The sequence below is a fragment of the Equus caballus genome, chromosome 2, assembly GCF_041296265.1.
Source record: "Equus caballus isolate H_3958 breed thoroughbred chromosome 2, TB-T2T, whole genome shotgun sequence".
In the NCBI taxonomy this organism is placed as follows: domain Eukaryota; kingdom Metazoa; phylum Chordata; class Mammalia; order Perissodactyla; family Equidae; genus Equus; species Equus caballus.
Genome location: NC_091685.1, coordinates 64,878,265 through 64,889,844, shown reverse-complemented (window position 1 = coordinate 64,889,844; position 11,580 = coordinate 64,878,265). Strand labels below are relative to the sequence as shown.

The 11,580-nt window shown below is 52.5% G+C and overlaps 1 long non-coding RNA gene across 1 annotated transcript; it reads right to left on the bottom strand.

Annotated features, from left to right (window-relative positions):
• Positions 1–1,084: 1,084 nt before the first annotated feature.
• Positions 1,085–10,851, bottom strand: LOC111772513 (uncharacterized). Its single transcript, XR_002806412.2, has 4 exons — positions 10,335–10,851; positions 4,359–4,462; positions 2,878–2,921; positions 1,085–1,500 (listed from the first exon to the last, which is right to left on the bottom strand). It is a non-coding gene; the product is annotated as an uncharacterized lncRNA (long non-coding RNA).
• Between the last annotated feature and the right edge of the window lie 729 nt (positions 10,852–11,580).

Below are 11,580 nucleotides of genomic sequence, written 5' to 3'. Positions count from 1 at the left end.
CATCCCCAAGCCTGAATGAATAGCAGTCCCGGCGGAAACACCTGGTGGTACCGGAAATCCAGGACAACTTTTATTATCCCTGTTCACAGGTCCATTCAGACTACATTGGGGGCTTCCTATTTCCTCTGCTGGCACTTCACACTCATTCATAACAAGAAAAGCCATTGTGCTCCTGAGTTATGGGCCGAGGATCCCCATGGGGCGGGCACTAAACGCAATGGCCGGGAGGCTTATTTTTAAAATTGTATTCCCTGCTGAATTACAGGTTCTTATTTTTTCCTCCTCCCACAAAGAAAACTTTAGAGGGTGGTTTTCTCCCAACTGCGAAGGTGAAGAATAGCTATGAAATCCATTTCTGAGTCCCTTCGAGGACAATCATGTGGGATCCCACTCATTGGAAAGGGAGCTCCCCTTAGCTCCAGTTCTAGATTCTAATCCTGGCTTGGCTCACACATTCACTGGTTGGCATTGGGTGAGTGATTTAACCCAATGGTTTGGTCCCCAACTGTCAAATGAGGGAGTGAGCTAGACACCCGGGGTCTCTCTTTAGTTCCCAAGTGCTGTGAATACAAAGAGCGCACCCTGAAGACTCAAAGCTTCCTCTTGCATGTGGCCCATGGAGTGGAGTCTCTGTTTGGAGACGGCAAGACCAGTCCAACACATGGGGTTGTTCATCCCCATTCAGGAGCCCACCAGAGCTCCAGATATCAAGGATTCCACAAAGCCCCTTGGCCAGCACCCCAGGAAAACAGGAGATTGGTCAGAGAGTGAGGGTGGCTGTGAGCTCAGGCTTCAGTCAGTCAGATCCTGAACAAAAAAGTCTCCAACTTTGGTAGCCACTCACAGAGTGGTGGCTGCAGTCTGCCACCCGAGAGATGGCTGTAGCTGCGGAGACTTCTGTCCATGCGTTTTAGATTCTTCTCTCTGAAAGAGAATCCAGCAGCCTGGATATTCCACCTGTCCACGACTCTGTGTGTTGTTCACAATCCTCATGATTATTCCCCAAAAGTTGGCCAGCTACAAGGCTCATAAAACTTATATGCAAACACCTGCATTCAACAAAGCCACACTGACAGAGAAGATATTTGTGTTTGCTTTCTTTTAATATTACCAGCTAAAGGAACACTTATTCTGACATTTGTTAAAACAGTAGGGAGGACTTTATTCGGGACTATGCTGATAGGTGTCAAGACTGTCGCGATAGGGGAGAGAGATGGGGCTCAACTCTGAATACGACAAGGATGAGTGAGAATTTATAGCCAGGAGCAGGGAGGGGGGTGGTCAGTGGATGGAAATTACTAAGAGGAGACACTAAAGGTATGCAGATTCTGGCTAAAATGACCCAAGAGTATTCTTGCAGACAGCAGGCCAGGGCGATCAGGCATCACCTGGGCGAGGGTGGAGGATGAGGAACCCAATCAGATATTGGTAGTAACTGGATACCGAGGGTGGAGGATTCTCTCTGAAGCGACTTAGCAGGACTCTTGCTAAAACTGGACTCTGAAAGGATAGACACAGAAGTCCAAAGATGAGGCCTGGTCAAAAGAGGGCTCAGAGAAGCCAGTCTAAAGTTGGTTGAGGGGAGAATCTTTGTCATACCCCTGCTCCAAACATGGGAAATGGATTTGCCAAGGGAAAGTCATGGCTTTCTCTTCTGGGTTTCAATGACTCCTGGGGCATGCCATGGACAAGTTCTCTCCTATCTTCTCCTGGCGGGAGAGGGGCCCTGCCTTGGGTGGGAGTTGGGTCTAGATCTTGTCTCAGTTGCTTTCTGATTCTGAGTCCAGGATTGGAGGAGCGCTTTAGGAATGCTATGCAGGGCTACTGGGTTCACCCAGGGCAGCTTGTGGGAACTCAGCCCTTCTTGCTGTTCTTCGCCTTTTTCATCTCACTTACTCAGTTCCTCCTACATGGGGGATAGGGGGTCGGGGCATGGACTGTCAACTCTGGGAGAAAAGGGAGGGTGTGGGGCTTGTTCTCTGCCATGTGCTAGGGCCTTGTTGCTTATCCAGGTAGGGGATCAGTAAGCGATGAGTAAATGCCTGAGTGAATTCATGAGGGGTGACATACATGGGCAGAGAGAGGGGGAGAAGCAGGGCCATTCCTGGCCTCTGAGCTGCTGTTTGGCAGATCCCTGGAGAAGTGAAGCTCTGTGAGGTTGGAGGACCCTCAGCCCACCTTGGGTTCTGAGAAGGGCCCAGGTTACCCTGTCTCCACCTTCTTACTTCCCATCTGGGATTCTGCCAGTTTGGGGGCCACTGGAAGTAGAAAGTAGGAGAGAAAACATGCTGGTCACTCTAATTTCATCTTAGTCCAGACTTCGGAGGGTCTGATAAGAGGCAGCCTCGAGGTGGGACAGGCGAGCAATGAGATTTCTAGAGACAGGCAGAGGATGGACGGAGACAATGTGCTCCTGAGTCTAAGGCCCAGTCTTGCTCTCCGAGATCCTGAACCAGCCATGTGCCATCTTTGAAGAAGGAAGGAGGATGGGAGGGGCTGCCATATCTATATACCTGTGCTTCATGCTCACATCCTCTATCTCATCAACCACCACAAAAGTTTTCCAGCAGGTATTAATATCCCCATTTTATATCTCAGACAATTGCGGCTCATAGAGGTCAACTTTGCCCTAAGTCATACATTGCTAAGTGGCTGAGCCAGGATCCCAGCCCTGGTCCCTCTGGCTGCCAAGGCCCAGCATCAGCATTTCCCCAGCCAAGCTGCAAAATGGGGACAATTTTGCACTCCTTTTATGAGTGCCATTGTAAGAATCACACGAAGGAATTCGCAAGAGTGTGTCCTTGAGCTCCAGAGCAGCAAGCTGTGTGTAGGGCTTCCCAGGACCCCTCGCGTCCATCCTGGACAGAAGATACTCACGCCCTCGAATCCTGATGGTCCTGTCACTATAAATCAGGGGCTTCCTGGAGAAAAGCAAACAGATCAACAATGAGCCGAAAGGAAACCTTTGAAAAAGAAGTGGACTGTGGGGAGCAGCAGGTGCCCCGACCTGTTCCAGGGTAAAAGTGGGTGCTTGGTTGGCTGTGGCCACTCACTGGAAAAGAACAGTGTGTCCCAGATTGCAGCCTCCTCGCTCTAGCTGGGCCCAAGTCCTTTTCTCATCTTGTCCAGGGCACTGGGCCACTTGCAGTGCATGAAGGCACATAACACATGTGCACACACATGCACACACAGGCACAAACATGTACACATGCATGCACATGCACATATACACATACATGCAAACACATGCATAAGTACGCAGACATAAACACGCATTATGTATATACACATATGCACACACACAGTAAGGGAGTTCGGGGGTAGAGGCCAGCTCCCCATCAGGAGTCTTGGCATCCAGAAGAAGGCTTTTTGCTTACCCTACCCTTTGTGTGGCCTCTCTGGGTCAGGATTAGCAGCCTTTCTGGGCATCATTAATCCCTAAATATCCCAACCCCATACATCCCTCCCTACCCCCAGATAAGTCACTTTTTCCAGTGTACTGCACATCTCTCAAAACTGGACCTCCATTCAGCCCATTTCTGTCACTGTCACAGAAATTATTACCCTTGTACCCAGACCTGACTGAGACCCTAACCAAAGTCCCTGGATGGCCATGGGTGGGCTTCAGGCCACCCAAATTGCCAACGAGTTATACACTGAGGAGATGGCTGAGGTGGAGGGACATGCGTCCTCAATGGAGCTTCCAGGGCTCTCCAGACGTCAGCCCTCACCCCATTCTTCAGTTTCAGGTCCTGCTGTCCTTCCTTTCCATTTATTGCTGTATTTCTCCGACCACTTGACCACTTGCAGAATCAATGAGTTCCCGGAGATGATCTTAGAGAAAGAGTACCCCAAATACCCCTATTACAGGCTGAATTATGTTCCCCTAAAATTCGTATATTGAAGGCCTAACCCCCAGGACCTCAGAATGTGACTGCATTTGGAGACGGGGCCTCAAAGAGGTGAAGTAAAGTGAGGTCATGTGGGCTGGCCCTGATCCAATAGGACTGGTGTCCCTATAAGGAGAGGAGATTAGGACACAGACACACACAGAGGGAAGACCACATGAGGACACAGGGAGGAGATGGCCATCTACAAGCCAAGGAGAGAGGCCTCCAGGGAAACCAACCCTGCTGACACCTTGATCTTGGGCTTCCAGTCTCCAGAACTCAAGAAAATAAATCTCTGTTGTTTAAGGTCCCTGTTTGTAGTGCTCTGTTATGGCAGCCTGAGCAGATTAATTTGCCCCCCAGTGTGTGGACAGCTCAGGACGTACAGCCCACCATGCGAGGAAACGGCTGTCGGGGGTGTGCTCAGCGCTGAGCTGGCTGCTGTGGGAACATGAAGGATGCACTGACCTGTGGGCTCTGTGAGGGCAGGCCACCATCTTCCCTGTGTCCTGCCGTAGCCCCCGAAGGCGTGAGCAGGGTGAGGCTCTGTCTCTCGAAAACTTCCACTCCAACTGTGGAATAGAGAACAACATGTCAGAAACTGCTCAGAAACACCTGGAATATGATACCTCTGTGGCGACAAACAACACATGGCAAAGAGGGGCTGTGACTGCAGCAGAGGGCAGAGGCAAGAACCCCTCAGAGCCTTCAGGACCCAGCAGGGTACGTTCGTTGGGGGCAAGGAAGCTGTAAAAAAGGTAGATAGGGGGCCACACGAGGCTTAGGGGATGGGGGTGGCAGGTGGGATGTGGCAAACTAGGAAAGGGAGGTGATTCCAGAGAGAGGAACGAGCTGGCTGGGAGCCACACGCAGACGGTGAACTTCTTGAGCTGGAACCAGGGATGTGAGGAGAGGAAGGTGTGAGGTGTGAGGGACCAGGTCAGGGAAGAAATGGATCAGATATGCAGGCTGTCGGGAAGGAAAAGCATGCATAGCGGGAAGGGGAAGCCGAAGAGTCCTCGAAGCTGTAGATCTTGGTATGGAGGGAGCCTTAAGCTCCCTCGGGACTGCCTTTTGTCTGCAGGCTTGCACCCCAGCAGGGGCAGCCAGCCCCCGCTGGAACATGCGTGTGGGAGAGCATTGCTCCTGCAGCCCAGAGCCCTGGGTTCTGGTCCCGGCTCTGCCCTAGGCTCCCTGTGTGCCCCGAGTCGGTCGCAAGGTGAGCCTCAGCTCCCCGTTCTTGTGATGCCTGGCCTCAGTGGCACCTGGGCACTTTCTGCTTCCCCCGTGCCCAGGCTCTTCTTCTAGTGATGGAGTTCACTGCTTTCCCAGGGCTGCACAGCCTGCCTTCAACATCAGGGAGCAACCTTTAGTGATGTGAAATAGGCCTCCAGTAGCTTCCACCCTGCTCCAAGTCCTGCCCTTTAGGCTCCTCCGAGTAAACCTTCCCCTCTTCTCCGTGACGGCCCCCGACAGACCAGGGAACCCCCATCAGGCCCCCTGGCCTTCTCCAGGCTGGCCCTCTAAATCCACTTAACTGCCCTGCTTTCGACTTCCAGGCCTTTCGTCAGCTTGCAGCCCCCTCCTGCACTCTCCCTGGTTCCTCAGGGTTCCTTTGAAACTGTGTGCGCTCTCCTTGGGCCAGACCTGTGGCTGGTGAGATGTCAGTCCTTTTTCAGGACAGCTCTAGCCCCTAACACTCCATCCTCTTGCCCTATAACCCATCCCCATGTCCCAGCACAATGACATTTCAGAGTCTAAGTCTGTGATCCCAAACTGCTTCTCTCCCAAGCCCTTCCTGGGACCCTGTGTTTCTGTGCCCAACAAATACGGGGGAGATGGGGCAAGGGTCTCGGCCGCTGTGTGGCCTGTTGTTGGAGGAGAGCCCCGCCCTCCTGCTCTTCTAAGGGTTAACAGAGTTGGAAGCCAACAAGGCCAGGATAGGAAGCTGGCTCCGGGAAAGCGGAAGGATATCTTGCCTTTTTATCCGGGTTACAATGCTGAAAGTGAGCCAGTTGGGGGAGGGGCTCGAGGCCGAAAAACAGCCGCCCCCAAATAAAATTATGAATGGGCTGACTCCACAACAATGCGTGAAGGTTTTGGGGAGAGGAGGGGAGGGAGGGCTGTTGACAAGCAGCAAGGTCACGGCCTCCGCCAGGGCCGTAAACAAGGGCTCACAATGCCCTCCTTTCCTCCAAGAGCCGGCTCCTCTCCTGGGCCTGGTCCCCTGGGTCCCCGGCCTGCCCTGTCCCTCATCCTTGCAGGAGTCTGTCACTGAAAAGCCACCGCTACTTCCTCAGGGAAAAGCCCAGCCTTTTGTGAGATCTTACTTCCTCCTCCTGTGGGAACCACTCTTGGGCCCATGACATCTGCTTCAAGGCGTCTTTCTCAGGGGGCCCAAGGTGGGAAAAGAGGAGGGGTGCTGGCTGCCGGGCAGGGGGGCTGCAACCTGTGCGGGGCTGGGATTGTCATCACAGCCTGGGGAGGGAGAACAATGAGGGGAGCCCTGGCCCCCCCGCGGGGTCGACGCTGGTGGGAGCTTCCTCTTCCCACAAGCCTGCTCTTTGTGTGTGTGTTTATTGGGGGGTCAGGGGAATTCTTTTGTTTGCTTTGGTTTCCCTTTTTTTTTTGTTTGGCCTTTGGCTAGCCCCAGGCTTGGGGAGTGGGGAGTGGGGAGGCTGGGACTGGAGAACTCTCTGAAAGAGTCAAGGGAGTTGGCATGGGAACGGGGTAGTGATGGGGTTTGTGGGGAGAGTTTGTGAGGGGAAGTTTGGGGCTTTGTGAGGTGAGGAGAACAAGACGCTGGGACGTGGTCCCCAGATGTTTCTCTGCTGGGTGGATGCAGCCTTCGAGCTGCGTGTGTGCTGTCCTTGGGACAGGGCACCTGACCCCTGGACAAAGGCCACACACGTGACAGGTGCCAAATGACTGGCTGAAGGGCAGGTGCGTTGCAGGGCCAAGAGCTCTATCTGGAGAGGAATCTAGAAGCAGCTCGGAGTCTGTGACTCAGTCGCTCCTTGTTTCCACACTTGCCTTCCAGGAAATGAGTACAAGGAAGCTCTGCCTCATTCTAGTGCAAACACTGCCCTGTCTGCTCCCCAGGGCTAGGACAGACATGTAGATTTCTTCCAGAACACCCCAGGGGACCCAGAGAAGTCACACTCCTTGGGAGATAAACTGTCTTGACTTTGATTCTCTGCAGGAGCTCCAGGTGGGGCTCAGGGTGCCAGGAGGCTCAGCTGTGACAAGAGTGACCTCCATTCTCTAGGCAAACTCTTAGCCCCCGAGAGAGGGACAGGGTAGAGGGGCAACTGCCCCTGGCTGCAGAGCTCAGCCGGACTCCCCAACCAGCCGAACTGAAGCCAGTTTCCTTCCACTGACTGAGACCTGTGCAGATGCCAGTGTGGACACTCACATTTTCTTGAGCTCCTGTCTGAGAGGACTGCCCGTAAGTAATTAGGAAGGTGGAGGAAACAGCCCACTTTGGTCCCTGGGGAACAATTGGGAAAGATTTCCCAGGAATCATCCTTGAAAAAATGGAGTAGAAGACCTCAACTCCATTAGCTGAGGTTCCCACGGCTTCCAGGAATGCCTCAGTTTGGCTTGCAGAGCAGCAGTTCTCAGTCCCAGCTGCACAGTAGAGTCAGGTGAGAGTAAAAAGCAATGCCAGACAGCCCCTCTGGAAGAGTCTGGCTGTTATTTCTGATAGAACTGAACATGCAGCCACCATCCGACCCAGCAATTGCTGTTTTGGGCATTTATCCCAGAGAAATGAAGACTTACGTTCACACAAAAACCTGTACATGCATGCTCCTAGCAGCTTTCTTCATAATAGCCAACGACCGGAAACAGCTCAGACGTCCTTTAAGGGGTGAGAGGTTACGCGAACCATGGTAACTGCAGACTGTGGGACACTCCTCAGTGACAAACACAATGAATTGTCGCTATGTGCAGCCACTTGGAGGGAACGCAAGGGAATTATACTGAGTAAAAGAAGCCAGTCTCAGAAGGTTATAGACTGTCTGACTCCATTCATAGACCATTCTTGAAATATCCAAATTATAGAGACAGAGAGCAGGTTGGCGGTTGCCAGGGGGCAGGAATGGGGGTGGTGGGTGAGGATGTGAAGGGGCAGCACGAAGGAGCCTTGTAGCCATACGACAGCTCTGTATCTTGATTGTGGCAGTCACACAGCTCTACACGAGGGATAAACTGGCACACAAGTGCATGGAAAACCGGTGAAATCGGAAGTTCGGTGGATGGTACCCATGTCAACATCTCGGTCTCGATATGTACTGTAGGTATGCAGGACGCCATCACTGGGGGAGACTGGATGAAGGGTACACAGGATCTTCTGTGCATTATTTTGCAACTTTCTGTGAATCTATAATTGTTTCAAAGTAAAAAGTAAAAACTACAATCAAAACCAAAACATTCCGGGCCTCCTCTCTACCACAGAGTCAGATTCTTGTCAAGCGCACACGTGCGACAAGGTCAAGACCTGACTGATAGGATGAGCCACTGGTAGTCAGTTCATTTCAGAGAGTGACAGCAAGCCATCTCCCCGAGAGCCCTGTCCCACACACCAGAGGGGACAACACGGAGACGAAAGGGGCCGGGTGAACTGCAACAGGGGACGTGGGACGGCCTCATAGCAGCCCCTCCCAGGCTCCAATCCCCTTGTTTCTGGACCAGCACATTTTGTCCTGCCTAGACTCAGACGAGCTGGGCCTCAAACCTCTGCCTGCGTGGCCCATGTGGATGTGCACAAGGTTGCCAGGGCGCCACAGTGATGCCCTTTCCCTGCTACTCCCTCGAAGTGGGTCTGGGCATCAACAGTGTTAAAAACCTCCCCGTAATTCTGCTGGCACCTGGGGTTGGAACCAGGCCTAACTCTGCAAGTGGAGCAGCCAGAGGTTTGCATCCCGATTCTGCCAGTGCACATTCTCAGGCAACTCAGCGACCGTGGCTGGACCTCAGTTCCATCGCCTGTAGAAGTGGGGATGGCCAGCCTCAACAGGAAAGCCACTGGTTGTAGGATTTGGGACTTGCTCTCTGGGACCCTCCAGCACCTGCTGTTATGAGCACAGCGTGCCTATTGCCAGAGAAGTACTTAGGACACGCAAAGGCACATTCAATGACCACAGGTCCCACCAAGGCTTTCTCCCAGACGTGAGCAGGAAAATGGAAAGCACAGAGGGAGGGAGGGCGTTGGAGAGAACAGGGCACCTGCTAAAACATGCCACAGCAGTGCGTCCATGCAGAGAGATTTCCAGGGCAAGCCCTCTCTTGGACCAGGAGAGGCTTTTGCACATACACATACACCATCTGAACGAAGAGCATCATGGCCTCCACCTACACGTGGAAATAAACTCAAATGATGTCATTAGCTTTTTCCCTTATTCATTCAGCAATTTCATTTGTTCACTCATTCATTCAATCCACAAACATTTTAATCGTGTCTCATAATTATTTGGCACTGCTTAAATCAACTCTCAACTTTTCATTTGGAACTTCATGCTCAGGCTCGAACTCTGGGCCCGCCAGAAAGCCCCAGGTGTTTGATATTAGTTATCAGGGCCTGATATATAGAGAGGTAGCCAAGGGCAAAAGCAAGGCTGGGCGCTTGGTGAAGGAGAGCAGGGAACTGGGCCTAGGATGTCTGGAAAGAAAGAGCCAGTGCATGCGCTATAGCCCAAATCTCTGTGCTTAGCTGGGCAATGCGCTCTCCAAGCCCGTGTCAGATGGCTGCACCTGTCTTCGCCATTTGTGGGATGTTCACAAGCATTTTGTGGAAAAAGGGCTTCCAGGGTCATAAAAGTCTAGGGAAGGCTGGGTCCCCCAAGCCGAACGGTAGGCTTTTCTAGGACTCTCCAGAACCCTTACTGTGCTAGCATGCATTGTGTATCCCCACGATGGAGACGCAGCCAGGGGAGTTTCGCAAACCCCCTGAACACGGAGCATTTCCCGGGACCCTTGGAACGCACTTTGGGAGATGCTGTCCGATGCTATCGACAGTATCTGTTGGAAAAGGGCAGCCTGACTTTGGGCCCCGGGAGAGCCAGGCTCATGCCAAGAAAGGGCAGGGTCAGGCAGCCGGGGGAGGGGCAAGGGACAGGTAAAGGAAGAAAGAGCGTTAGATGGGAGATTTTTGCAGGATTTGGGACAGGTGACCTAAAAGTGACAGGGGGACACTCTGTCTACTTTAGAGGAAGAGACTGCTGCTTCCTCCTGAGTCCTGGGGGACTTGGGGATGAGCGTTAGACTAAAAGGCCGACCCGAGCGAAGGTCAACTCAGGAGAACCAGAAAAGGAGCATAAACGTCACATCTGCTGGAGACAAAGATCCTGGGCACAGAAGGGGCAGCTCTGGGGTAGCCGCAGAGGCTTCCCCAGCCGAGGAAGCTTCTAGACTCCTGACTCCGGCAGCATGGGCCTGACTTACCAGTCTGAGCCAGAATCCTCCCTCCCTGGTGAACCGCCACCTCCTCAGCAGTCTTAGTGAACCACGAACATCTGCCACCTAGTGGCAGAGAAAGATGCTGCACCGCAATGGATTTACGAGCTGGAGATGAACACGTCCGCAGGTCTCACGTGAATCTTATTTAACGCAAGGCATCTGCTGCATAATTATAGTACTGATCTGTTTCAGCTGATAACATCAGTACATTTGGGAATAGCGATGTTTACTCCAAGAGCTGCATGCCCCCATTCCAGGACTGATCATCCTCTGTGTTCAGGCCGTTGGAATCCAGGCACCCAAAATGTCCTCAGGAGGCAGCAGGGCCAGGAGTCCATGGACCCAAACGCCCTCACCAATTCTGGGGTCCACTCAGGAAGGCCTCATGTCCTTGTCCTCCATAGCCCTCCTGGGGGATGAATATATGTTCCTAAGACATGGAGAAAAGATAGTGATCCTAAAGGAGGGCAGTCTGGTAGTGAACATGAACAAATTCACAGGCAGTTACAATCAGGGTGCTAGAAGCCCCGCCAGAGATATGCACAGTTATGGGGGCTTGGAGCGAATGCACCCAACTACTCCTGGGGGACTATAAAGGGTTTCAAAGGAAATGACATCTCAGATAACACTAAAAATGAATAACAGCCAGGCACGCAAAAAGCTGGGGAAAGAGAGAAGAGAGTGCTGTGGCAGGCAGAGCCTGCCAGGTTATCTGCCGAGTTGAGAAAGAGCAGGGACTCCTTGGGGACCTGAACTCATGGGTTGGAGAGGCGAGAGTCTGACCCTGAGCGGTCCTTATGTTCTCCTTGAAATTGCAAGCAAGTCTTGGGGTAGGTCTGAGGGAAGTTTGGAGACCCACCTAAAGGGTACAAAGTCTTTAGGATGGCCTTGAACTCGAACACATCTCCTAAGAATCTTCTGGCCTGGGGACAACGCGAGACTTGGGAGGATACCAGGACTTCTCCAGAAAGACTGGGCTTCTGAAATGGAATGGATGGGAGATTTGGGAGGGTGGGTATTGATTCTTCTCTAGCGTCCTGTCTCGATGGATAGACCAAACACACAGCCCTCTGGATGAAACAGCTAAAGCTATCCTTGGAGAAAAACGTGCATGCAAGAGGCTGAATTGTGGGGTCAGAACATTGGGTTTGGTGACCTAAGAACTCGTCTCTCCAATACAGCTCCCTCCCCTAAAATTCAATGAATTTTTCCCTCTGTTGGTCTCAGTTTC